This window comes from Sorex fumeus, unplaced genomic scaffold (assembly GCF_029834395.1).
Source record: "Sorex fumeus unplaced genomic scaffold, SorFum_2.1 ptg000013l, whole genome shotgun sequence".
Taxonomy (NCBI): domain Eukaryota; kingdom Metazoa; phylum Chordata; class Mammalia; order Eulipotyphla; family Soricidae; genus Sorex; species Sorex fumeus.
Window position 1 is genome coordinate 7,013,463 of NW_026606070.1, and position 27,178 is coordinate 7,040,640.

The 27,178-nt window shown below is 44.6% G+C and overlaps 1 pseudogene; it reads right to left on the minus strand.

The window, feature by feature from the left end:
* Nucleotides 1-721: 721 nt before the first annotated feature.
* On the minus strand, nt 722-2,704 carry LOC130020552 (high mobility group protein B1-like; annotated as a pseudogene).
* Nucleotides 2,705-27,178: the final 24,474 nt, after the last annotated feature.

Here is a 27,178-nt window from a genome sequence, read left to right on the forward strand (position 1 = left end):
CAATGTCTTCTCTCTATCCTACTCTTCCACACCTTCCGACGATCGGCTTGGTATGGTGTCTTGCTTAAAATTTCCTCACCATTAAAGCTATTGGAGAATCTCATACTCTCCCTTATCCGTCCTGCCACCTCTCCTTTCTGGAGTTACTCTCTGTAGCCCCCAGTGCCTCCCCACCTGAGATTGCTGTGATATTGTTGCCCTTTCCCGAATTTACTTTGCCTCTCTATCTTGTGTCAAGTTTCATGTCATTTTCTTAGTCCATTTTTCTCTCTTTATTCAACTCCTGAAAAACCACAGGAAATAATTTCTGAGACTTTCTTGTTAAAAAGGAAAAAAAGGAGCATTTCTTTTTTTCCTTTTTCTTTTTTGGGGCCACGCCCAGCTGTGCTCAGGAGTTACTCCTGGCTCTGTGCTCAGGGATCACTCCTGGTGGGTGCTTGGGGATCATATGTGGTACCAGGAATGAACCTGGGTCAGGTGTGTGCCAGGTCAGTGCACAACCTGATGTAGATGTACTAGCTCTCAACTCAGCCTAGAATTCTTTGTTACAGATTACTTTCTTTCAGATTTTGAAGATATTACCAATTTGTCTCCAAGGTTATGATGGCGTTGCCTTTGGAATGTGAATCTCCTCCTCTTCTTCCTCCTCTTCCTCCTCCTCCTCCTCTTCCTCCTCCTCCTCTTCGTCCTCCTCCTCATCCTCCTCCTCTTCCTCCTCCTCCTCTTCCTCCTCCTCCTCTTCGTCCTCCTCCTCATCCTCCTCCTCTTCCTCCCCCTCTTCCTCCTCCTCCTCCTCCTCTTCCTCTTTCTCCTTCTCCTCCTCCTCCTTCTCCTCCTTCCCTCCTCCCCTCCCCTTAAATTTACTTAGAAACATTCAGAATGTCAACAAAACAGCTGCAATTTTGTTCTTTTTCTTTTGCAATTAGAGTGGTACTCAGTTAACAGAACAGTTATTTTATATAAGATTCATCAGAGACAACTGAGGTTGAAACAAACTACCATCCCCATATCAAACTAATCAAGAACCTGCTCTAAATTTCCATGCCAGTTTACAACCCCCCATCCTGTACAGGCAAGGTTCAAGGCTATTCAAAATACCACCGGGACAGGGCTATCTAAAGACACATTCAGTAGTGTGTTAACTCTACAAAAGATAAGACACTGTACGGTTCAAAACAAATGTTACACAGCCTTATGTTTCAAGGTTTTTTTTCCCCTTAAAAGGAGAGAGTTGTGTAAGGGGCCTTAAATGCTTTATAGACAAGAAAAATAAAAACGCTAGAACTGACTTATTCACCTTCATGTTCGTCATCTTCATCCTCACCCTCTTCATCTTCTTCATCTGCCTCATCTCCCTTCTTTTTCTCGCTCTTTTCAGCTTTAACAAACTCCCCTTTTGGCCACATCAGGCTTTCCTTCAGCTCAGTATGCAGCAATGTCCTTTTCGCATTTCTCCTCCTTTTCATGAGGCGGCTTTTCGTCCGCAGCGGCGCCGTTTCACATCTCTCCCAGTTTCTTTACAACATCAGGGATGCTCTCCTTTGATTCGGGGGCAGTACTCAGAGCAAAACAAGAAAAACGCCGAAGGAAGCCTCCTGAGCGCACTGGGATCCTTGAACTTCTTTTTGGTTTCCCCTATAGGAGGGATATGAGTTTTCATTTCTCTTTCATAACAGGCTTTGTCGGGTTTCGCCATGTCTTTAAATTTTCCTTTCTCTTTAGCAGACTTTCTCTTTAGCGGTCTTCCACCTCTCTGAATACTTCTCAGAAAATTCTGTGAAGTTGACAGAAGCATCTGGTTGCTTCTTCTTGTGTTCCTTCCGGCAAGTTTGCACAAAGAATGCGTCTGATGGCATCCTGCTTCTCGGCTTCTCAGGGTCTCCTTTGCTGTGTTGAGTTCTTTTTCCTTGGTGAGGCGTGGAGCGCCCCAGAGCCCCTCTGGCTCTCACTTGCCCCAGCGCCGTCTCTGTGAGCTCAGAGCACTGCAATACCTTAACACTTTTCTTCTGAGCCTTTCTTTGCCTTTGACCCAGTTTTCCCTGCTTCAATCCTTTAAGATCTCCTTATTTCTAGTATTCTCAAATTTTACAAGGCTACCCTCATATATGAGTTCCTTCTCCTTTTGTCTATCTTTTAAGCCAGAAATTCACGTGATTCAGTCCCAGTAAATTGCCTTGAATTGTTTCTCTGAGAATTTCCTTGTCAATAATTTCTCTGTTTCAGAACTCGGGGTGGGTGTGGAAGGGGTTGGTGGGGTGGCTTTGGACCCAGGAGGGTCATTCTCTTACACAGGTACCAGTGAACCCCGCCTGCCCGGGCAGAGAGGGGGCAGCTAGCCATTCTGGCTTAGCCCTGCCCAGCTACAGGACTGGGAAGCTAAAATAATAATAATAATAATAATAATAATAATAATAATAACACTGTCACTGTCACTGTCCTCCCGTTGTTCATCAATTTGCTCGAGTGGGCCCGAGTCCTCCGCCCCTCTCGGAGAGACCAGCAAGCTTCCGAGAGTATCTTGCCTGCACGGCAGAGCCTGGCAAGCTACCCGTGATGTATTCGATATGCCAAACACAGTAACAACAAAATAATAATAACAATAATAATAATAATTTCTCTATTCTCGTTTTCTGGAACTCCTGTTGTTGAATTGAGCCTCCAATCTTCTCCAGTTTTTTTAGTCCTACTTACTCTTTTTGTCCATCTGTCCTAGTTTCTGGGTGAATTCCTTTTTCTATTCTTCCTGCTGGGTTGGCCCTTCCTTATTTTAAAATTTCAGCAACATTTTTTAATATCTAAAGGAATTTTTGTGCTTTCTTTCATATTTATTTTCTGCACTGTAGCACTGTCCTCCCATTGTTCATCGATTTGCTCAAGCGGGCCCAGTAACATCTCCATTGTGACACTTGTTACTGTGTTTGGCATATCGAATACGCCATGAGGAGCTTGCCAGGCTTTGCCATGCGGGGGAGATACTCTCCTGCAGGGGAGATACTCTCGGTAGCCTGCTGGGCTCTCCGAAAGGGGCGAAGGAATCGAACTCAGGTCAGCCTGGTTGGCCGTGTGCCATCGCTCCAGCCGTAATCTTATTCATTTATGACGTGCAGTTGTGAATTGCTGATGTAAATCCCACTGCTTGTCCTCCTCCAGTACACCTTTCGAGGACCATTAAAGGGATTATTTCATAGAAACAGTGTGAAGAGGCTGGAGGGCAGCTCAATAGGCTTTGCAATTGGAGGCCCGTTTCCATCCCTGGCACCAGATGGTCGCCCCAGCACAGAACAGGCAGAAGCCACTGAGCACCACTTGGGTGTGGCCCAAAAGCTAAAGGAAAAAAAACAAAGTGTGTTAAGGGGAAAAGATGGGTGGGCCGGAGCAATATTACAGCAGTAGGGTGGTTGCCTTCCATGAGGCCTGCCTGGTTTCGACTCCTGGTATCCCATATAGAAATGATGTCTGTATTGTTTGATTTGGGGGTGCCCCCTAGTAGTGCTCATGGGGTCTGAGGCCATTCCCAGTGATACTTGGCCAACAGGCTGGTGGTTCAGTGGTAGGGACCAGAAGGAAAGAGAGGGAGTGAAGGTGAGAGAGAAAGAAAAAAGTGCCTATCATAGAGACAGTGGGGTAGCGTGGTGGGGGGGTGCAGTGAGAAGGGGGGCATGAAGGAAACTGGGATATTGGTGATGGGAAATGCACTCTGGTGAAGAGACAATTGTTGGAGCACTGTATAACTGAAACCCAATCATGAACAACCTTTTAACTCTATATCTCTTAGTGATTCAATTGTAGCACTGTAGTACTATCCTCCCATTGTTCATCGATTTGCTCAAGCAGGTACCAGTAACGTCTCCATTGTGAGACTTGTTGTTACTGGTTTTGACATATCGAACATGCCACAGGGAGCTTGCCAGGCTCTGCCGTGAGGGTGGGATACTCTCAGTAGCTTGCCAGGCTCTCCAAGAGGGGCGGAGGAATCAAACCTGGGTTGGCCAGGTTGGCCATGTGCAAGGCAAACGCCCTACCTGCAGTGCTATTGCTCCATCCCCGGTGATTCAATTAAAAAAAAACCTAGAATAACATTGCTTGTTCTTTGGGGAGAGAATTAGTGGTACTTGGCCCAAGGTAGTTCAATTTTCTTAGAGAAGTTTCACTTAATTTCCACATTTTCATTTGTTTGCCTTACATTCAGCCTCCCTTCTGCCTCTTGGTATGCAAATACCCAGCTTTTCCAGCAAAGGGTGGGATCAAAGCAGTGAGACTCAGGTTGTTTTTCTTGTGTGGGGGGGCATACCTGGTGATGCTCAGGGCTTACGTTTGGCTCTGCAATCAGAGATCACTCCTGGCGATGCTCAGGGGACCATATGGGATGCCAGGAATCGAACATGGTGAGCCTCCTGCAAGGTAAGCCCTTACTCACTGTACTGTAGCACGGACCCTGTGAGACTCAGATTTACCTGACCTCCTGAGGTACTTGTTCACTAGCCTGCCTGGATTCTGTAAGGATTTTTAATTTGCTTCTCATCATTCTCTTTCTTTGCAAGCACTTAAAAATATTCTTCCTCATTTCTCTGTTATTTTCTTCTCCATTGCTTTCCATCTCTCCTTACTTAGCTCAGAATTAAAGCAATCTCCTATACTCATCAAAGAAAAGACTTCCTCCTGATTGTTATTTTCTTGAGACTTTTGGTGAGTTTTGAGATGACTGAGTTTGGAAATGCCTACCATTTTGAAACAGAAAGTCCAGTAATCATCACTTTAATTATAGTGAAGGCCAATTAAGGGCTGGTAAAGAAGTTATTGTATGGAAAGATTTTTTTTTCCTACTGCCGAAAACTGATGTCATGAAAGCCTATTTTGTTCTTAATTTGTTAGGGGAGATGGGGAAATAATGTGAGTGATTGATTATAGCTGAAATCATATGCAGCATTTCAACTCCTGTCATGGATGGGGTGGAGATTTTTTCCCTTCCCTTTTTATTAAAATTCATATTTTCAAATCACTGCAAAGTTAGAATACAATGAGAGGAGATTGTAATTCCCTCCCTCCCCGGGTAGTATGTAATCCTGTGCATTTTTTGCAAGGAAGTCTCAGTGCAGTCTTGATTCTTGCGAGAAGAGCACTTAGGATCGTGGCATACCCTGAGCCAGTGTTTCTGTCTTAGCAGCAGAGACACTAGGAAGAGGTTTAGGCAGGAAAGACCGTGTTGGGTTGGGAGGTGACTGTTCAAGGATTTCCCAAGAGAGTGTGTCTGCTGCAACTAGATTCTAATCTAATGGTCCACGAGGGCCGTGGTTGATAATTGATATTGAGTTATTGAGCCTCACCGGGGGCATGCTGGGACATGTGTACATACATCATGTCATTTAATTTTCATCTTTGGCAGCCCTCTGCAGACGGTGCTGTGGACTGTCTTTGACAAGTTACGAAGCGAGAATGAAGAGACTTGACTAATTTACAAAGTACCAGAATTGGATCCCTAGCCGTCTGGCCCCTGATTCTGGGTGGCTCATCCTTGCCCCATGATGGGGTGACCATGGAGATAGTGTGTCCTAGAGGGATGCTGCATATGTAGACACGGAGATGTGGATTCGGATGAGGGAGACAACTCAGGCCCTGGATCTTGTGAGTCCTGCTGAGGGTGTGAGGAAAGGAACTGTGTAGAGCTCTGATGGTTTACTTCCCAGGGCCCTACCGTCAGTGAGGAGAGCTGTTTGGAAGGACACAGCCTCAACTTCTGAAAAGTAGACCCCAGCACATGCATTAATGAGAAGGGGGGAGTCACTGCTAATAAAATAAAACGCTTGGTGGGAATCCCCGTGCCCCACTGAAGTCTGGAGCTTGTTCACTGAGCATCAAGACATCCCCTGCTGCTGGGCCCCCCTCACTCCATGACCTGCCTGCCTCACTGCATAGGAGTGCTCCCCCACTGTGCTCCCCTGTTGATGGGACAGTTAATGAGCAGAGTGATGACAAGAGATGCATCTCCGTATTGCTCTTAGCAGAGCTGGTGATCAGACTATCCGCCACCACCCTGGAACTTCCATTAGAGAGGTGTCTGAGGACAGTTTGCACAATTGGGCTGCAAACATGAAGGGCACCAAATCCACTGGGTCCCCTTCTCACCTGCCTTGTTCCTTTGGAGAGAAGTGCGGGTTTCGAAGGGAGCACTGCTTTGTTTGTTCGTTTGTTTTGCTTTTTGGGTCACACCTGGCCATGCACAGTGGTTAGTCCTGGCTCTGCACTCAGGAATCAGCCCTGGCAGTGCTCAGGGGACCATACAGATGCTGGGAATCAAACCCGGTTGGCCACGTGCAAGGCAAACGCCCTACCCACTGTGCTATCGCTCCAACCATAGGGAGCGCTGCTTTGTACCGTGCTCTCAGCCCTCTCCAGTGAGTCTGAGGATCCTTATTAGAATTATTTTGGACCAGAGTGACGGTGTTCCATTGTCCCTGTTACTCTACCATTCATTTCATCCCAACTGAAATCTTTTAAACACAATCAGGCTTTCAGGGATTTCATCTCCTTAAACAGTTTTGATTTGAAGAGTAAGATTTATTATTCCTTTTTTTTTTTAAAGAGGAAGAACTCAAGGCTTAGGGATGTTTATGGATCTGCTATACCCAAGGCCAGCACCTGGCGAAGTAGAGGTGAGACTAAGATGGGCTCTTGAATAACCCTGACTCTTTCCTCACTGCCATATCTGCTTGCTCTCAGTTGGTTATAATCATTAACTTTTCAAGGCATTGAAAGGCCTGTCCAGGAGATTCCTGGAGATTGTTCTGGAGGAGCTAGCCAGTCTCTCGTTAAAAAAATTTTTTTTTTTTTTTTGGTGATCAAAGTGCTCAGCACAAGAACTTTGTTTCTGAAAACACAGGGGGAAAAAATCAAGTCGTGCTTTCTGTCTTTAGGGAGTTTCCAGCAGGTTGGAAGATGAGAAATGTTATAAACAAAAACCTGAGAGAAGAATCCTATTCTTAATTACAGCTCTCAACTAAGAAATGACCAGGCTAGAGTAGTATCAAAAGACATGTGTTTGAGAATAAGAATCATGATTCAGATCCAGGTCGAGAGGCAGCCCGGAGGTGTGTACCAACAAGGTGAAGGTGTAGGTTCAGTCAGGGAGTGACTGAAGGCAAGCCCATTGGGTGGGCCCACAGGCTTTGGATGATTTCCCAGGGTTATTCATCTGTCCCCGACTGGTGAGCAGTGCTGTTCTAACACAGGATGGCAGTAATCTCTGCTTTGTTGTGTATCTGTTGAATGGCTAAGTCAGACAGTTTCATTTTCATCTAGATATTTCATCATAACACTCTAGAGACAGCAAATTCGTTTGACTCAAAACAGGTTCCACGCAGAAGAATGGTAAATGCAGAGTTGCTCAAACCAAGGGAAAGAGTTGGCATACGTGCAATGCTTGGGCGTCAGAGAGGGTGCTGTCAAGGGGGGTGTGGCCTGATGGCATGAAAAGATGGATGAGACATTGAACAAAAGAGGGGTTTCTTCTATCAATGGAAACGTATCATTAGGATGGGAAAGGGAATGCTTCTGACTTCAGGCTTAGTGTATGGGGGAATGTGGTTTGTGTGTGCACATTTCTTTGACATTATTGACTCAATTTAGTTTTCTTACACTTGTAATTTAAAGTGGGATCAAGGGACCTATTGCATTCATTGCTTTTATTCATTTATATTTTGGGGACTGTTTTCCCAGAGGTGCTTGGGGGTCAGGGACCACTCCTGATGATACTCACCCTGCTGTGGGCTAGTGCCATCAGGATTATAGTCAACATTATTTCAGAGATTCCACAGGGTTCCATCCATATTCAGGGTCTCATGAATATAAGACATGTGACAGACTATCTCTTTGTGCTATCTCCCAGGTTCCCTTATTATACTTCTTAATCTTACCTATTTTACTAGATATGCTATTTTACTCCTTTACTTACCTACTTGAAGACAGAGGACAAAGTACCCAACACAGCTGTGTAAAAGGGCATCTTGAAATAAGACGCACCAAGAAATCCCCAGGGTAGAGGGGATTTCCTGAAAGCCTGTCCCCACGTGGCTGTTTCCTGGGGAAATTGAGCCTAGGAGAACAAAAGAATAACAGTCATGGAAGAAAACTAAAAGGAAGAAGAGAGGGCCTTGAGGAGAGGAGGAGCAGCACCTGGAGGACTTCCTGTTCCAGTACTGCGGTGGTAAGCTCTTGAGCTGAGAGAAATCCTTCAGAGTGCCTTCTTCAAAGCCCATCCCTCTGCTCCCCGGCCCGCCGTGCCCTTGTCTCTGAAGCATCTTTCCTTCTGCAGGCCTTCCTCCCTGTAACCAATGCCGTGTTAGAGCACAGTGATCTCTCGTTCTTCTTCCAGGATCTGCCTTTTTACAGAATCTCCCTCTTTTTTCCCTGCCTCTGACTGCCGTCATGCAAGGCTGCCCTGGCGAGTTCTACTCTGCACAGACAACAACATACCTCGTGATTGAGTTAGGAGAAAGGGGAAAAGGTGACTCGGGTCTTCTGCGGTGAGCGAGGAAGGCCTTGTGCTGATGCACCGACAGCCCAAAGGGTCTGCTAGCTAGTTTCAGGGCCTCGTGTACCAAGCACATGGGAGCTGTATAAAAGGGCATCTTGAAACAAGACGCACCACGAAATCCCCAGGGTGGAGGGGACTTCCTGAAAGCCTGTCCCCGCGTGGCTGCCATCCTCCAGACATGCTCATCGGGCTTCCATCTGCTCCTTTGCATGGGCTCATGTTAGCTCCAAAGCTCTTGCCACAAGGCCGCTGTGAATATTATTGGACTTGTCTACGTTTCCAGGAGTTCTCCTTCCTTTGTGCCGGCTTGGCCTCTGCAAGATTCAATTTCCCCTGTCGAAGTGGGTTTTCTGGTGTTCCCGGGTGTGATTAATTCCGAGGAAGCGTTTATCTGTTGTGATCTGAATGCGTATTTGTTTTACCCTGAGCCAACAAGACAATTACAAATGTTGCCTCGCCTGCCACTACAGGCTTGGAAATGCAGTTGTCACCGCGAAAAGCCTCAGAGCGGCTGAGTTCCAGGCCGGGGGCTGACACTTGCCTGGTGGAATGCGCGCAAGGAGCCAGAAAGTGGAAAATTTTGAGGAGAGATGATGGATGGCTTTCTGCCGGATGGAATTGCAATGGGCTTCACTCGGGCCTTAACGCGGCCAGAGTTGTTCCTGAAACCTTGCAGAAACAGGACTGTCTGACTTCCCTGGAAGGCTGAGTGACCATGGGCATGTAGAGATTTTAAATTAGGTAGAAGTGCTCTGTCTTCTTCTTTCTGCTTCAGGGTTCTTCTTGACTCTCCAAACTCTGAACCAACTGATGAGTGTGAGCACAGAGCCCATTTTCTACTGCACGGGAGAGAGAAAGGGAAGTCATCCAAGGATGCCTGCCAGAGAAAGGGAACCCATCCACTCGTATCCCTAATACCTATCTGCTGTAGGCCGTTAGTCTTCACTGTCAAGTGCTGGATGGTCAGAAGAAAGTAACTTGCCTGTTTCCAGGCTCGGGCCAAAAGGAATGCTGGAGACAGACGATAATAAAAAGTGACTGGCAATAATGCCATCTTTGCGATTAAAACCGGAAACAAATCTGACTGAAGTGGCCTCCTGCCTCATGACAGGGCTGAGGAATTGATGGCAGCTTGAGGTGGATCCTTCAGGAATCATTTCGTGTCCCTTTCTTCTGTCGCCCTGATGTGCTGAAGGGAAGCTTTATTGTCATTTGCGTGGTTTGAAAGGCTATGAAATTTGAAGAAATGTGTGCCTGAGAAATAACTAGTCTGTAATTATGTAGGAATATTACCCCCCTTTCTCCCACCACTCAACACACACTACTTGAAATTATGCACATTGCTACTCTGTTGTTCGTTGATTGCCTCGAGCAGGCCCCAGTAACTTCTTCGTCCTAGCCCTGAGATTTTTAAAAAGTGCCATATTCAAGGCTCTTTCAGGGTTAGGAGAATGAGACCCATCATTGTTAGTAGTATTTGGCATATTGGGTAAGCCATGGGGAGTTTGCCAGACTCTGCCATGTGGGCAGGTTACATTTGGTAGCCTGACAGTTTGTCCAAAGTAAGAATGAGAAAATAAGATGTTGTGCGGCTGCAAATGCGGCCACACGCTTCTGGGAGCTGGATTTTATAGTCTCTGGGTCTTGGCCATTGATGGGATTACACGGCGCCAAGGGGGCAGTTGGTGGGTGTGACCCCTGCCTACTGGGAGATGGAGGATTTGGGTGGAGGATGCTCAGCCCGATCCGAGCAGGCTTGGAGATCTCAGCCCAGGGACCCGCATACCTTTCTTGCTACTCTATAATTATTTAATTTAGCCTTATGCGGCTTTCTAGTAAGTACTTGGGATTTCAAGAGGTCTGCACCATGAAGTGTGAACCTATTAAGACAAGGGAGTTATGTCTGTAAGCAAATACTTGGAGTCCAGAACTCTGGGCAGAGCTTTGTAGCCTATGCCCGGAAGGAAGGGGGAGAGCGGGTCAAGTCAGTTTGGGGTGCAAGGGCATCTGAACTGTCTTTGGAAGAACTGTGAGAAGTGTGACAGATGGGGAAGATAGTGAAGGCTATCAGAGAAACAGCGTGGGGAGGCCTGTGAATCTGAAAGTGGGCGAGAGTGTCCACAGAGATTGCGAAGAAGCTGCACAGGAGGTCCTGAGGGATTAGGTGCAGGAATGGGTAGATGCCTGCAGGCTTCTCAGTGGCAGAATGAAAGAGCAATAGGTAGGGTCCACTTCTGCAGGAGGGGCAGAGCAGGTCTCTGCAGACACCCTGGAACCTTGGGGGCAGCATCAGTGGAATGGCGAGTGGGAGTGGAATCAGCCCGTGGTCCTCAGGAAAGGACTGAAAAGCTCAATGAGCCTTTAGTTTCAAAAAAGAGTTTTCCTGGAGTTGGAGCGATAGCACAGTGGATAGGGCATTTGCCGGGTTCGATTCCCAGCGTCCCATATTGTCCTCTGAACACTGCCAGGAGTGATTCCTGAGTGCAGAGCCAGGAGTAACCCCTGTACATCACCGGGTGTGTCCCGAAAAACAAAAAAAATAGAGTTTTCCTGTTTTCCTATTTGGGGGCCATGCCTGGCAGTGCTCACACCTTTGTCCTGACTCTGTACTTGGGGATCACTCCTGGCAGGGCTCAGGGGAGTATTTGGTGTACTAGGGATTGAACCCAGGTCAGCTGCTACAAGGCAAATACTCTCCCCAATGTACTATATATAGCTCAGGCCCCTACTGTAAATTTGGAGTGAATGATACTGCTTGGAGAGCAACAAACGTATAGTTAATGCAAGCCCTAGATTCACTTCATTCACCAAGTTCCTCCTCAGTGCTCCGAGGTGTTGTTGCAAGCCAGGCCTTCTAGGCTTCACTTGCTCACAGTGACACCACAAATAGTAAAGGCTTTGCTTTGTACGTTAAAAGTAGGCCTGGAATTAATAGACTGGGTAGGATGTATGTCAGCACATCTTTACTTTTGTTGTTGTTGTTTCTGTGCTTTGGGGGACCCAAACCAGGTGTACTCAGGGCTTACTCCTGCCTCTATGCTCAGGGTTCACTTCTAGGAGGTCCTGGGGAAATATATGGGGTAGGGACCATATGGGGTGCCAGGGATCAAACCCCAGTCAGCCACATGCAAGGCAAATGCCCTCCACACTGGACTATCACTCTGGCCCCTTTACTCTGCTTTTTCAGTGCATCTTACATTGACCAGAAACTGTGGTTAGGTAATGAATTCCCTCATAACTAAACTATCAGCCCTACAAGCATAAGGGAGACTTTAAGAGCATATTGACAAAAATGAAATTGTGCTAGGAGGCAGAGCTGGGGTCCAGGGGATAAGCCTTTACCTGTGGCAGAACCTGGTAGAGTCCCTAGTCCTACCTGTGGTCCTGCCGGGAACAATGCGTGAGGACACAGCCAGGAGGAAGCCCTGAGCACTGCCAGGGGTGGCCCCAAATAAAAGGAAGAGTTTGACCGTTAATGTCCGATTTATGAAGTCCTTAGTCTCATGCCTTGAGTAAGTCAGTTTTCCTTCAGTACAACCTACAAGGACCTGGGTTTGTGCAGATAGTAAAATACTTTTAGGGACCTTTTGTCAGAATTACAAAATTGGTATATTGTTTCTATCCTGCCAGTTGGGTTTCATAGTTGATTAACAACTCAGCGATTACAAGCCAAAGGCTGTGGGTGAAAACATGTGCTGGTCTTCATGACTTTTACAAAACAGTAAGAATTTGTCAGGACCAGAATGATAGTACAGTGGGTAGTGCGCTTGCCTGGCAGGCAGCCCACCTGGATTTAATTTCTGGTACCACATATGGTTTCCTGAATCTGCCAGGAGTCATACTGAGCAGAGTCAGGAGAAAGCTCTGAACATTTGCAGGTGTGGCCCCCCCCCAAAAAAAAAGAAAAGGTCAGACTTTGTTAAACACTAAAAGTAAAAATTGATACAAGGGGGCTGGAGTGATAGCACAGCGGGTAGAGCGTTTGCCTTGCATGTGGCCGACCCGGGTCCGATTCCCAGCATCCCGTACCGCCAGGCACCACCAGAGGTAATTCCTGAGTGCGTGAGCCAGGAGTAACCCCTGTGCATCGCTGGGTGTGACCCCCCCCAAAAAAGCCAAAAAAAATCATACAAGGAAACACAGTCATGTCCCCGCTCCTGCCAACCCCCATATCTGTCCTGGCTTGCTGGTGCCCCGCGGGTGGAGCTGAGGAGCTGCATTCCCAAGGGAAGGGGACTTGCAGGTGCCCCCAGGCTGCCCCTGACTAACTTCCCTCATTTGCATTCCCTGGCTGCCTCCTGGGCATTCAGGTTTATAACCCATGTAATAGCTTATGATTGAATAAATAAAAACTGTCACCCGGAACAGTTTTTAAAAAGTCTGGGGGAAAAAAAAGTCACAGTGTTAAGAATATTCAGCCACTGCCTATAAAAATTGCATGTGTAATTTAATCTTCCTTGTGAAAACATTTGGGTTTCCGGCCCACACTACGCATACCTTAAAGATTCACCAATTAATTCCTAAACTAGATTGTCATTATTCTCTCTATCTGGCCACCACAGAGAACCTTCTCTAGCTAAGTTATTATTTATGCAACTCGGAAAACATTTCTGCAAACGCAGTGTTTATGTGTTGAGTCCCTCTTGTGATCTTCCTAGATTGCTCGTTTATTCTGTCAATTAGGAGTATCTGTCTTTGCCATGTTCCTGGGGAAACTGGTTCTGCTCTATTTCCTTCTCTTTCCCCCAGTGCATTGTTTTGTGCGGTAATATCTGTATCATCTTTTTTTTTGTTCCCTCTTTTACTAGAAAAACTTATCATTTAATAATGAACTGCATGCCTGGAAAATGAACCCAAACTGTTCCTATGAATACAGACACTGTTTCAATGAAACATACACTGATAGAGTTACTTTAATATGGAGAGAGGAATTAAATTTATTTGTTTCTTCATTTGCTCACCCAGCGGCTTCTTCTTGAGTGCCAAATGTGTTCCTGATGTTTCCAGGTCCTAAGGATACAGTGAGGAACCAAAGAGAACAACTTTCATCCCCCTTCCCTTAGCCAGACTGGCACCAACAAACGTCTTACGGAATCGTGTCAGGCAGTCAGAGGTACAGAGATACAGTCCCTGCCTTACCTGTGGATGATCCGAGTTTGATACCTGGCAGTGTGTGATCTCCAGAGCACTGCAGAGGGCAGGTCCCAAACACCGAGCCAGGAGTAGCCCCTGAGCACTGCCTGGTATGACCCAAAATACACTCCTCCCACAGAATAAGATAAGAGTGATGGCTGCAGGACAGGCGACTGGCTTGCAGGAGTTATTCTAGATGAGAACAACAAGTCATCTCTGAAGAGGTGACATACAAACAGTCACCTCCACAGGCATTTGGAGAGGGTCCCTCGGGAGTGTGGGGAAGTACCATGTGAGTGTCTGTTGGAAGTGTCCGTGGCTGAATAATAACCAGCTCTGGCCAGGGTCTGGGATGGGCAAAGCCCTGGATGTTCCTGGAGGAGCCGGAAGTGAGTGTGGCTGGAGGGGTCTGCCATGAGGGAGAAGGTGTGACCAGGACCAGGCTCTGGAGGCCACAGAGATTTTTATCCTAAAGCACTTCCCTTTCACGGTGGTGGGAATTGTGCAAGGTGAATTTCTTTGCTCCTTCACAAAACAGGAACCCCTGGAGAGTGAGTCTAGGTGCCAAGGAGGAGTGTGGGCCTCAGAGACAGCCTGGTCAGTGGCTAGGGCCCCTCAGAGTCAGGCTGGGCCTTCACACCTGGACATGGTGGCCCGTGCTTGCTGTCGCCCTGCCGCACCCCTACCCATGACTTCCTCCTGCAGAAGCAGTGCATGTGGGCTGGTGGGCCTGCACCCGAGGTTTGCCGGCGACAGTGCGTAAGACAATGGTCTCTCAGGGCCAAGTCTGTGTTTGGGAACCTGAAGCCTTGGTTCTTCTTGTGGCTCTTCCAAAGACTCCCGCCGTTCATCCCGGTGGGCCTGCCTTGAGTCAGGTGCAAGGTCAGCGAAGGCTCATTTTGATGGATAGACTTCTCTGTCGTAGACGCTATAGCACACACTGCCTGATCCTTACAGATGACAGGACCCTCTGGAGTGGCTGTTGTCCCGTGAGAGACCTCCCTCCACTTTCCTCCCGTAACCGTGGTCAGCAGAGACGGTAGCCCTCCTTGGAGGTCTCTTTGAATCCCACTGAGAATGGAGTATTCCTCCCACTGCAAGGTAGTTTTGATCATGTTAGAAAAAAATGGTAACAGTACTGTTTTTGTTTGTTCTTTTCTTTGTGTTTTGGGGCTGTGCTCAGGGCTCTTGCCCACTTCTGCAGGCTTCAGGGACTCTGTGGGCCAGGGATTGAATCCTGGCTTGCTGCGTACAAGGCCAGCGCCCTCCTTATTGTACTCTCTCTCGTACCTATTACAGTATTGTTTTATTCCTACCATTTTTTGACACAGTTGCACCTCAGGGTACTATTCCTTCCTCTCCTACTGCTCTGCCAGGAGTGCCCCACACTCCAGAACCTCCCTTACTAGTTTCCCACTTGTTTGGGAACATAATAATAATAATAATAATAAAAAAGCTCAGTACCCACATACCCACCGAGTTCTGCCTGTCACTTAACATCTATTCTGTTTCATTTTTGTTTTGGGACCACATCCAGCTCTGCTCAGGGATCACTCCTGACAGTACCCAGGGGACCATATGTGATGCCAGGAATTGAACCCGGGTTCAGCCAAACAAGACAAATGACCTCCCCTCTGTACTCCTGCTCCAACCCCTCACTTAACATTTTTGCACATCAGCCTGTTGTAGAGGACTTTTCCATAGAAATATCTAAAGCCCGAAGTAGGTAATTCTACTGTCCAGGGCTTTGTACAAGGCCATTTTCTTTGGGTATGGGACTGTCTTCTTGTAGAAGGGCACCAGCAAGGATAACTAATAGATGTTGGAATGAATCTGCCTGCTGGCAGCGTGCGTGGGAGTCCTCCAGTTAGTCAGAGGTGGAGGCTGAGCGGTCCACGGAACAGCTTCTTCGGAATCTGCCTGTAAGTGCAGGGGCTTCCACTGCTTATTAGCATTTCAGAAGTTCTGTTCTGCATCTCCTGACTTTGACCTAGAAAGAAGACGAGATTTTTCTAGGACTTGGTTATATAACTTGGGTTTAGAAATCCTCATTAATGGAGCCATTGTTTTTCAGTACTTCATATTCTGTTTTTCTTCTTTTTAGTTGAAAGGCAGATGTAGTTTTGAGTTGGTCACTTCATCTCTCTGAGATGAAGTTCAAGTTCTTTATCCTCGGAGAAGACAGTTGGTCTAACTGCATGAGTGTGTGTGTGTGTGTGTGTGTGTGTGTGTGTGTGTGTGCGCGCGCGCGCGCACGTGTGTGTGATAGTTTGGGCGTGCCTTCTAGGCCCAACAGAGACAGATCAGTCTGGACCATCAGTTTCCCTTCCCCCTTCCATTTTCTTTCTTCTGTCCTAAAAACCAAAGATGCAAAAATGGACTTTCTGGGGAGAAAAAGGAGACTGTCTTTTATTTGAAGAGCAGTTGACTATCCTTTTCCCCAGAAAGAATTCCATATAGTATGTTTAGATAGACTGAAAAAAAAAATCAACCCTCCAAAACCAATAGGTTATTTGAGTCTTATTCTGCAGGCACTATCTAAACATACCTACAGACATAAATTCTCATAAACACAGAATCCTGATAACAACTCGGTAAGCTGAAAGTGGGGCTTCTATTGCCTCCCCCCCTTTTCTGCAGGACCCTGTGCTTCATCACGTTCATACTGGGAGTTACTGGGAGTTACTGGGAGGAGGAGATGGGGTTCTCAGACCAGCAGCCTGACCCCAGGACCCAAGGCCTTCACCATTTCTAGAGAGAATCTTGCAAATATACTGAAATTATTAAAACTGTAGATCAACAGTTACGAAATGCAGTTGCCGGCACTTCGGTGGGACTCACTGGAAAAGCAAAAGTAAGATGTACTGAGTTTTGAGTGGTGCGATCAAGCTTCATTTCTTTGGAGGCTTACATTTAAACCTTTTGTTATGCAAAGCTGCTAATGTGGTTTTTTTTCCAATGCAAAAAATAAGTAGCAGTCTGAAATGCTGAACACATTGTCGGTATTCACTGGAGCTACTAGCAAGTCAAATGACTTTCGATTGTTAGAGGTGCTCGCAAGCCACCTCCAGGCAATCGTTAGCATGTGACTGCAGGCGGCACAATGCCGACTTGGCTGAGACTTGCCGAGGGAAAGCCTAGAGAGAGTGAGAAGGAACCCAGATGTGTACTTCACACCTTCCAAGTGCGAGGCCTGTGCTGGGTGTCTTACATACATTATCTTGCTTAATCTTCACAACACACAGAATGAGGCAGTCTTTTTTCCCCCTCCATTTTATGATAGAGGAAAATGAGATCTCCAGTGGGTAAATGTCTTAAAGCTAACTGCTAACCTATTCAAGCTATTCATCAAACCATCTCAAAGCAGGCCAAAGAGATAGTACAGTGGTTCAATTGCTTGCATCGCACGTGGTTCATCCAGATTCAATCCCCGGCACTCCATATGTTCTGTCCCCTGAGCCCCACCAGGAGTAATCTCCTGAGCCAGGAGTAAGCCCTGATCACCATCGTTGTGGCCCCAAAGCAACAAAAACACAACACAACCTCCCCCAAACAATCCGACCAACACACAAAGCTTTTAAATTTGGTCCTTTGTAGAAAGGCTGGGATTACATCTGGTGATTATGTTTAAATGTTTATTTGTATAAGAAATAGATGTATTTCCCCATTCTTGTTAGAATCACCCTATTCTCCATTTATCCTAGTTCAGATTAAGTAACAGCTATAATATAAGTAACTTAAAATCAAAGAAAAGTGGTTTCTAAAGATATGGATTGACCAATTGAAAACAAGAGTCCTGAGAACTGGTTTACTTGTAGTCAGAGACATTCCCTATTGCATCTCCAGTCCTGGTTAAATTATTCATTTGTTCACTGTATTTGAGGGAAAGGTTGCTTTGCTTGGAGGAAGCGGAAGCTATAAATACACACATCTCTCTCCAGCCACCTCCTCAGCTTTGCCTTTCATGGCTGGTGTGCATTGATCTGTGCTGCAAACGCACTGGCAGGAAATTCACTCCAAGTCTTCATTGTAGTGATTTGCTTTACTGGACAGTGCTGCCCTGAAGTTGGCAAATTCCTCAAATTCAAAACCCGTGCTGAGTTCACCTCTATTATTCTCAGCTCCCACCGAGACACAGGAGTTTGTGGTCTATACAGGAGATCCCAACCATTTGTGGGAAGCTCAAATTCTTTTTATTTGTCTTTCTTTTTGGGTCACACTCAGAGATACACAGGAGTCATTCCTGGCTTTGCACTCAGGGATTACTCCTGGCAGTGCTCAGGGAACCATATGGGATGCTGGGAATTGAACCCAGGTGGGCCACGTGCAAGGCAAATGCCCTGTGTGCTAACACTGTGCTATCGCTCCAGCCCCGAAGCCCAAATTCTTGGCATGTTTCCAGGGTAAGTCTGCAAAGGAGACAAGCGTTTCTGCTGGAATTGTACAGGATTATTCACTTTCCCCAGGCCAGGCCGTTGTACTTCTAAGTCACCTTGGTGTCCGATGGCTTTCTGAATTTCTTAGTGACTTTCTTGGCTGCTAATGAAGCAGCCACCCGAGAAATTGCTAAGGAATCAGCATATCCCCCCCCCCCCCCCCCCCCCCCGCCATGCCCAGTTTAAGTCGTTTCTCCCCTTTAGAATTAACGACTTCCTGGGAGTCCTCAGCGATTGTAATACTGCCTCTTCATCTTGCCTTTCTTACGTAAGGATCCTTGATTTAGCAATTTAGGGAAGCATTCTGTAACTTAGAGCTATCGAAGCATCCAGAGTGATCGTTCTGATTTGAATAACCCATTTAGGAGCTGGTGTAGAATAAGGGAGGCAAATCATGCCTCCTGTGCCCTTCCCTTCCCTGGCCGGGACTTCTTCAGATCCTCCCAGTGATTCTCTAAGTGACAGTATTTTCCAGCTTCTTTCAGGCTGCCTGCAAAACTCTGATGTAAAAGGATTTGTCATTTTGATTCTAGTCGAAATGAAGCATTTTGTACAGTACATGAAAAAATATAGAAGTCTTTTCAGTGGATGAACAGCCTATTATCCATAGCAAAACTGCCATGTTTTATGTCTGTCTGAGAATTACTGATTACAGGGACAGCCCCGGCAGGAAACAGCTCAGCTACCGCCGACTTGTCAAGGCCTACAAATGGATGGGGGCTTTCTTGTTCTTTTTTCCGTGTTGGTGGTCGAGCCTCCATTTTCTAAAGTGCCAGTGAGCCTTTCGGGCAGGAAATGCTGAGGGTGAAAGGCAGCTCTGTCAGTGGAGAGGCATTCTCCAACGCCCCACTCAGTTTCGGACGGGGGTGATGGATAAGCCATTCTCCCCATTAGTGCCAAAGCCTGCTTCTTTGAAACCTGTTTACTTGGGGTGGATGATCCATCAGCATTTGCCAGTTACATCTGTGATGGGCAGCAGGAGCGAAAGACCACTACCTTTTGTGACGGATGGGTTTTGTTCTTCGTAAGTACACAAGGCAGTCTTGTAAGCAGCTTGACCACGGCTTCAGCCGTTCCCGGTCCCAGCTGCCGTGGCTTGGACTCACCCTTTTTGCTTCTTGGGTACAAGAATACCAGCTGCAGGATTGGGAGGCATGAAAAACTGTCGTCTCGGAAAGGTTTGTTGGGGGCTGGAGGGATAGCACAGCAGGTAGGGGGCTCGCTTTGCACGTGACCAACCTGGGTTGGATCCCAAGCATTTCATATGGTCCCCAGAGCCTGCTGGGAGTGATCCCTGAGCTCAGAGGCTGGAGTAAGCTTAGGGCATCACTGGGTGTGCCTCTTCATCCTGCCCCCTCCCCCAAGAAGAAAAGAAAAGAAAGGAAAAGGAAAGGAAAGAAAAGAAAAGAAAAGAAAAGAAAAGAAAAAAGAAAGGGAAATTTGCTATCTGGGGAAGTCTAGAAATGGAAATCCTAGTAAGCACCCTACATTTTGTACTTGGGGCTGAGTGATGGGTATTGCACAAAGCAGCCCTCAGTAGGGAACTTCTGAACCAAGAATCTATTCTGTTAACCTTGCACTCGCCTTGCACTAACTCTCCTGACTAGGTATTCCCATCCTGTGGCGGAGTTTTTACAGATTTTGGAGTGGGAATCTGAGCAAATATCCCACCTCTCGCTCATCACCCTGTGGGATTGTTCTCTTTTTGGACTTTTGTTGTGTTTTTTGCCTCCCGTCTTTTCAGACAGAGAGGAAATTGTCTGCTGTCTAGAGCAAAATGAATATTTTACTTTTTTTGTTTTTTTGACACCTTGGGAAAGCACCTTTATAAGCCTTCAGCTAAAGTCTCGTAAAATGAGAGGGACCTGAGATTGGGACCTGAGATGGCTCATCTAACCCTGAGATTGGCTATGCAGGTAAAAGTAGGTAGTATGTATGAAGCATCTCACTTGGTAATTGGCAGTAGGAAGCAAAGTACATCCTAACTCTACTTTTATCCTTTACTGTTTTTTTTTCCCCATACTGAGAGTATTCAACATGCCAAAAACAGTAACTAGAAGTCTCACAATGGAGATGTTACTGGGCCTGCTCGAGCAAATTGATGAAGAACGGGAGGACAGTGTTTTAAAGATTATTTAAAAAAAACTTCAAGTATATCAAACATACAGGAAACTTGGGCTGTTTTATAGTGGGCGCCATACAGATGTCTTGGTAAACATTTTGCTGTTTACCTTATCACGTAGCTCTCCACCTATCTCTGTCTCTGGCACTCCATCTCAATCTTGTGATAAATTTCTAAGTTGCAGACATGGGACACCTCCCCCAAATTATTCATCGAGAAAGTTTTGGAGTTCATCATTAGTTTCTGTTTCTTCTTTTGAGATAATATTAATAGAGTGAAACACTCAGATCATAAGTGTGTACTCATTGAGTTTCAGCAATTGCATTGGTGTTTAACTTAAACCTCTATTTTTAAGTTGCAGAATTTTGTAACTACCCCATCTCCCTTTCCAATCTTGTCCTCACCTTCCTGTCGTAAAACAACCACTATTCTGTTTTGTTTTTACCTTAATTTTGCCTGTTATTTAACTTTCTATAAATACAATCTTATAGCATATGCCCTTGTGTTACGGTCTAGGCTTGCACTTACCCTCAAACTGTTTCTGAGATCCTTCCATGCTAGCCTTTATCTGATTTTCCTGCTGAGAACCATCCCAGGGATGGCCACAAAGTTAGTTTTTCCATCCAACCTATTCATTAAGCATCTGACTGCTTTCAGATTTGGGTTTTTGTCAGTAGAGTGATAGGAATATTCCTGTGGGAACCTCTTTTGTGGAGTTTGCTAGGTTGGGCAGTGGGGATATATATTTAGCTATATCTATATATGCACAAATTATCCCAAAGTGTCTTGATTCCCTGTTGAGCTGCTAAATCTTTATTAATTATCTCTGCATTAAAGGAAGAAAAGCAAGGAGGGTAAAGAAGTGGAATTGGAAAGAAGATGAGGGGAAAGAAGATCTATAACAAGTCCAAAATTGCAAATTTTATGGTATTAAAGTTCCCACCATGGTGAATTTCAGGCTACAGTGGGAAGTCATTAAGGGTTAAGATGGGAAGGAATGTTGAAACTTGGGAGCTGGTGCAAGCTTAGTCCTGCTCACCACTGGTTGTTCTATTGATATTTCCACGAACTCTCATAATATATGAATGTATCAATCACTGTACATCCTTGCGAGTATCTTATATTGTCAGATCTCTAGTTTTAGCCATCTTGACAGATCAACAGCATCTTCTTTGTGTTTCATTTATTTTCAATTTATTTTATGGGGTATGGGCTACACCTGGCAATGCTCTGGGCTTACTCCTGGCTCTATACTCAGGGGTCACTCCTGGTAGTGTTCAGGAGACCATATGTAGTGCTGGGGATTTGAACCTGGGTTGACCACGTACAAGGAAAGCATCTTACCCATGCTACTATTTCTTTGACCCTTATTGGAATTTTAAATTTGCTTTTCACTAAGAATAAAAATGTATTTTTATTGACTGTACCTAAGACTATTTTAATAAATGGCCTGGTAAAATATTACCTGATTTTTATTGAGAAGATTCATCTAAGATACATTGGTTCACTTCTAAATATTGAAGGTATAATTACTTTTTTTCTTTTAGCTTCAGTATATGTAACTTTTGTGATTAGCATGTCATCCATTGAGAATTAATATTTTACTTGGTATGAAGGTCAAAGTTCACTTTTGCACATGGATATTTAATTGTAGCACTGTAGCACTGTCCTCCTGTTGTTCATCGATTTGCTCGAGCAGGCCAGTAACATCTCCATTGTGAGACTTGTTGTTACTGAGTTTGGCATATCGAATACATCATGGGTAGCTTGCCAGGCTTTGCTGTGCGGGCGGGATACTCTCAGTAGATTGCCAGCTTCACCCAGAGGAGCAGAAGAATTGAACCCGGGTTGACTGTGTGCAAGGCAAATGTCCTACCCGCTGTGCTATCGCTCCAGCCCAAATAATGACAAAAAATGACAGTGAATATTTCATTATTATAGAAATATTTGCTACAAATTAAAGCATGATTGTATTTGTTTATTTTATTACATTGATTTGTTAATTATGCACCAGTGACAAATTCCCTTAATTGTAACTTAAGGGAGATACTGTGAAGTCAGATACTGTGCTTTCTCAATATTGTATTGGATATCCCAGTTCCATTGAATGCATCTTTACCGTATTTACCACTAATTTGTTAGCAGAACAAAGCACACTCTTTTCCACAATCACTTGTCCACCTCAAAAGTTAAAGTTTACTTTTAAGCATTTGGTACATTTGAATACTTTCTAGAAAACTAATCAATCAGCAGTTATCCATCACTGTAGAAAGACATTGTCACTGTTATTTTATTTTGTGCCAAGAGTAAAAGGTTAATTGATAAATGCCATATGGCTCTTTGACATGTTCGTATAAGCTTTTCTGCTTTAAGGGATACTGAATTTCATTAGACCACAATGCAGAGACAATGTCAATTCTCAATGGAAGAATGATGCTAAGTTTTCTAGTGCTCTGCCTTCAGTTAAAAATCTCACAACATTTCTAATGCAACATGTGTCTGCATATTGGCTATTTTCAGTGACTTTACCCCTTATTCTATAATTAATATCATACACTGGAAGAATTGCCAGCAAACTATTCCTGATAACGTTTTAAAACACCTTCCTTAGTCCTTATTCGAATCCCTTCTGAGAAATACAAGAGCTTCAGAAAGACTGTCACACTTGTCTTCTAAATTCTAAACCACTAAGAAATTCACGGAGAAATTAGACAGCAATGCTGGCCGAATTGGTTCAGAATCATGTGGCCCAAGTGTGTTGCTGTTTCTCATATCCTGGATTGAACCCATTACTCAGATGTAGATTGTGCAGCTGCCTAGTAGGGGGTTTGCCGAACCCACCTGGGAGCACGTTTTCCTGGAGCATTTCAGTGAAGAGGAGGCAGAAAAAAGGAGGGAGACGGGTGTGGTCCATGGACAGGAAGCTCAGAAGGGAAGACTGGCTGAAGACTAGGAAACTTGATTATGGAGTTTCTTCTTTGTCCTTGGGAAAGAGCAGCTGAGTGGGAGGAGAAGGCAGCGCACAAGTCTTCTCTTTAGAATGGGCCCTTGGCAGGAGAGCTGAAGGCAGGATCTCAGCGTGTTTCTTTCAGTCCCTGAGAATCCACGCAGAGTAAGATATTTCTTTCTCTACATCTCCTCTTAAGATACAGTCTTCCTGTATTTTAAATAGAAACTGCCTGTTTAAAGATCAACCTTTCAGTCCTAGGTCTTTTATTCCATCATGAATGGGATAAATCTCTGTATTGTTTCAGTGTGCTTGAACTCCTGTGTATCTCTATTCCTTGGCTTATACTTTGCGAGTTTTTAGTTGTTCTCCAATTCTGAAGTGTGCATTGTGGCTTTTCATATGTGTCATATTCACCCTCCTCTCTCTCTTCTTTTAGAAAAAGCCCTTCATTTTTTTTTCCTGAGGGAATTCCCTTTTTTGCTGATGGGGTTATTTAATTGGGTTGGGTTGGAGATGACCTCCAACTAGGTCGTTGTTCTTTCAGTTCAGGAATGAACAATTACCCCCATGTCCTACTGGTCAGTCAGTGAACTTGAATCATCAAAATCAAGAATCAAGAACCTCACTCTGGGTTCCTCACTGATCTTGTCCCTTAATGTCCATGTTCTCCACTGGTCTGTGTTTTAACGCCCTGCAGTGCCCAGACATCTCGTGTCCCTTGATGCCTGGGACTCTTGGTGGGCTGCTGCTCCGTTGCAACTGCTCTCTGGTGCTCACTTCTCTTTGTCCCTTTGACTTTTCCTGATTCCTGGCCACACATTTCTGCTTATCTCTCTCACCTCTTCCCAGGTGATACAGAGAAAGAGAGAGACAGAGAGAGACAGAGATGGGGAGACAGAGAGACAGAGACAGAAATAGAAAGAGAGAGACAGAGAGACAGACAGAGAGACAGAGGCATAGACACAGAGACACAGAGTCAGAGTCACAGGGTCAGAGACAAAGACACAGAGAAAGAGACATAGATACAGAGAAAGACAGAGAGAGACAACAGAGAGATATTTGCTGCCTGTCTAAGCACATAGGTAGGGTAAAAAACAAAGTGACTTGTGTCTCCCCCCACCCCCGCCTTTAAATGTTCTTTCTGCCCCTCTCTTGGCCATTTTCATCATCTCTCCAACTGGTTATACCTCACAGAGGCGAGATCTAAACTCCGCAGTTGTATGTGGTGGGTTGCTTAGCACCCAGCCTCCCCTTTCCTCCTTCACCATAGCACGATCATTGAGTGACCTTTAGATTGACCCCCATTGGCCCTTCTTGGTTTTTATCTGGCCCCTCTGCCCCTCGATGACACACAGATCGCTGTGGGTTCGCAGCCAGCCCGCTCTGCAGGGCGAGATGCCTCAGTAAAGCGCAGTTGTTCCTCACCAGGATCTCAAACCAGGCAGTCTATATGTCCCTTTGGATTTCTGTAATGCACAATAAATGATGATGTTCTTCATTTTGCACTCCTTATTTTCCGTAATTAAGAATGAAATTTATGTAGTGAACTGTACTGGCTACTTAGCATTTCTACATTACCCAAGGTAATTGTTACTCAGAACCAGTTCTTTATTGCCTACATTTAAAGGTTTATTTTTCTTTTGTTGTGGTTTCTTGGCTTTGCTCCTGGCAGAGCTGACAAATTAATAGGCATCAGGTACTAAAAGTATTTGCAATTAAAGCCAAGTGGTAATAAAGGTCACCTGCTCCAAGAAAGCTTTTTCTTTCCGAAACCCAGCTTAGATCAATACACATTGTGTAAAGACTATTCTCTTGGCTGCTTCCTGCTCTCCACAACCAAGTTTAAAATATCTTTTCTACTAATTCGAAGTAGATAACAACTGCGAATATCTTTTTATCTTACCGTAATTTCTTGATTCTTGTATAAACTGAGACAAACATTGACACCCATGCTTTTCACTATCCTTTTATTCGACAAATAATATCGAGTGTTTCTGTGTGCCCACAGCTGGGATGTAAAGATACGGAGCTATGCAGAGTTCCCCTGAGGTGTCACGTCCAGTAGAAAAAGAAAGAGGGATGAATGCTGTAGAGTATGATGAACTTCACAGCAATTTGGAAGTAAAGGGGAGACTGACTAATCCCACTTCGAAATGTAGAATGGGTAGTCTTGAAGAAATAAGTGCGTTTTAAGGGATATATAGGAGTTCTCAGGGAAAAAAAAGTGGGAGAAGATTATGTCAGGTGGAGGGAGGAGATTGCAAAAAACTAGGCCATGTCCAAGAATCATCTTGAGATCTATGACAGTCTGACGTTTTAGAATCTAAAGTCTAAGTGGGAAGTCTTGAATTCCATGCAGGGGAGGGGAGTTTATGTTAGCCTGGCTTCCATATGTTTTGAATGTTATAGTTTGGGTATGAAAGGATTTATAGCAGGGAATGAGATTATTGGTATTATACTTGGAAAGTTGAAGTTGCTTACTAATTTTAACAGAAAATGTAGTCAGCAGCCAACTGTTTATGGTAACATTGTTTTTGGAAAGCGAGAATAATTAAAATTATTTGATACAAATTATTTGACTTAATAATTAAACATTGTATATTAAATCCTACTCCACTATCAGGAAGTAACTGTGTTACTTTGAAAATGTCATTTAACATCCCTTGGCCTTTGTTTCCTTATGTGTTTTCATCTGACTACTGGGTCAGTTGAACAAATTTATTTAATTTCTTTTAATGTTTATTTTTTTTGACTTTATGGTACTATGAAAAATGGTTTCTCATGGACATAATCCCACAACACACCCATTATCGAAGTACCTATCTCCCTCCTCCAAGGACCTCAGACCCACTCCATCTCACTTGCCCCTCAACTCAATTTTGCGTGTGAATTGTTGAATACATTTCTTAAAACCTTTGCAGTGGTAGTATTTTATGAACGTTACCATTAAGCTTTTAATAGAGCTTAAGTGGCTCTATTAAAAGGGATATAATAAAGTCTCCTAAGTCTCCTGCCCTGTACCATTCATAAAATATACACATGTTATATTCCTTAGGAATATGGAGTTTTCTTTGATTAGCAAACAATTGCTGGTAGTCTTTTAGAACAGTATGCTTCGATAATTCTAAAACTTCATATCTTGGGTTTCATCTAAAAGTTTAAAACTCTGAGATTGAAGATAAGAATTCCCTCCCTCTCTCCCTCCCTCCTTTCCTCCCTCCCTCCCTCCTTCCTTTCCTTCCTTCCTTCCTTCCTTCCTTCCTTCCTTCCTTCCTTCCTTCCTTCCTTCCTTCCCTTCCCTTCCTTTAAATTGGCTTTCTGCATGTCATGATTATTTTATATATAGTTTTTGAATTTTTGAGGAATCTTCCCTCCATTATCCCAACAGTTATAAATTTTATAGTAAAAGAGTGAATAGCCGTGTTACTGGAATGGGAAGAAGAGTTGGCTTTTCCAGTCAGTGTCAATTAGTTCCTAAGTGAAAATAGTATCTTAGCAAAACAAGTCCATAGGTATTTTGTTATGTTGTGCTTTAGTTTATTACGATCCCGTAGAATGTGGGTCAGGATGTATTCGTAGATTTTCCTTTGCTATTTATTTTCCCAACTTTGCTGTAACAGTTAACTTTTGATGACAGTAGTACTTCTGCCTTTCACTGCTGCCGTGAAAGTAAATAATAAAACTATATGAAGGATGAGCACTAGAAACAGAAACGCTCTAAAAGGTCCTTAAAATCACTTTTAAATGACCATAGGATAAAAATAATTGTGACATTTCCTATAGCGTTTACATTTGGAATATGCAGTTAATTTACATGTAATTTACATTTCTGTAAGCTAGCCTATAAAGTACCTAAAAACTCACACTAGTGTGAAATTCACATTTACTACCCTGACTGTTCATTTCAGAAGGTGTTTGGTTAGGCTTAAGGAAAGAAAAAACAATCACAGCCTCTTACACCCTCTCTTCATGCATATTTGCATAGTTTGCATATGGTTTGCATAATT